The sequence below is a fragment of the Carassius auratus genome, chromosome 4 (assembly GCF_003368295.1).
Source record: "Carassius auratus strain Wakin chromosome 4, ASM336829v1, whole genome shotgun sequence".
NCBI classification, from domain to species: Eukaryota; Metazoa; Chordata; class Actinopteri; order Cypriniformes; family Cyprinidae; genus Carassius; species Carassius auratus.
In genome coordinates this window covers 23,351,229-23,352,438 of record NC_039246.1, presented here as the reverse complement: position 1 = coordinate 23,352,438, position 1,210 = coordinate 23,351,229, and positions in this window count along the sequence as shown.

Below are 1,210 nucleotides of genomic sequence, written 5' to 3'. Positions count from 1 at the left end.
AGAAACAAGGAGTGGCAATATATTAATATTAATAAGTCTTATGATTCATTATCTGAATGTTTTCCAGCATTTACATTACAAATTAATTAACATGACTTTTTAATTGTCATGTGTGTGTGTGTTTGTGTGTGTGTGTTTACCTACTAATATCAATTTCTCAACCAATAAAATTATTTAGAACATGGCATAACCATTCGGTCAAAGTAAACTTCAAGTTGAGGCAACAAATTATTTAATATATTTTTTGTCTTGTTTCAAATCATTTTAGTTAATCTCAGAAGTGTGCTTGGGCCTCCAGGTCAAGAAACCGCCTCTTCAGATAATATACTGGATATCTGTTCATTCTGTTTTTGTTCTGATGTTTAATTCGTTGTTTGGTCAGTAGAGGGGGTGCATGATCTGGGCTGCAGTTTCACCGAGCCCAAAACCAACCACACATACTCTAGATCTACTTTTTCAGCACTTTCCTGCCCCCAGTCCTATAGATCAGGATAAAGTCATTCTGAAAATCCAATCAACGTACTTTTTATTTTGCTAATCATATTTTTAACTTGACTGACCAAGTCGAAACAATTAGGACACCCCCATTTTGTGCTAAAAAGTGCAAGGAATCATGAAATCTATTTATAGATCCATGGAGGCCAGCAAGAAAGTACAGTTGAGTTTGTGGCTTTGAGGCTTCTGTTGAGAATGAATTATGGTTCTCTCTGTTAGTTTTGGGTGGTCATCAACAGACTGACTGTAAATGATCTTTGTAAAAAAAAAAAAAAAAAAAAACGTGCCCGTGATTTTTCCAGATACAGATCTTTTCCCCTTTTGGTTTGGATGGTTTCTACCTGTGGGTCTAGAGACCTAAGGTTGCGACGAGAGGAATTGTCAGGTCCAGAGATGACGAAAGATAAAATGCGATACTTAAACCCTTGTTTCACTACTTCTGTAGTATTAAATTGTATCCGTATGCCTTTTAATAATTTAATCTAGATATTATGTGTATTTCAATATTCTGGGCTTGAGTAAGTTCACCAAAAAATAAATAGAAGTTGCTGACATCCCTCAAAGTATGGTAGAGGTCAGAGTATAAAGAAATGCACAGAGCACAGACTAATTAGTAACATGCATTTAGAATATATAAACCCTGATATTCCATTCACAAGCATCACTCGTTATCATACTCTACAATGGGTGGATATTTTGGTTATTTTGTCGAGAC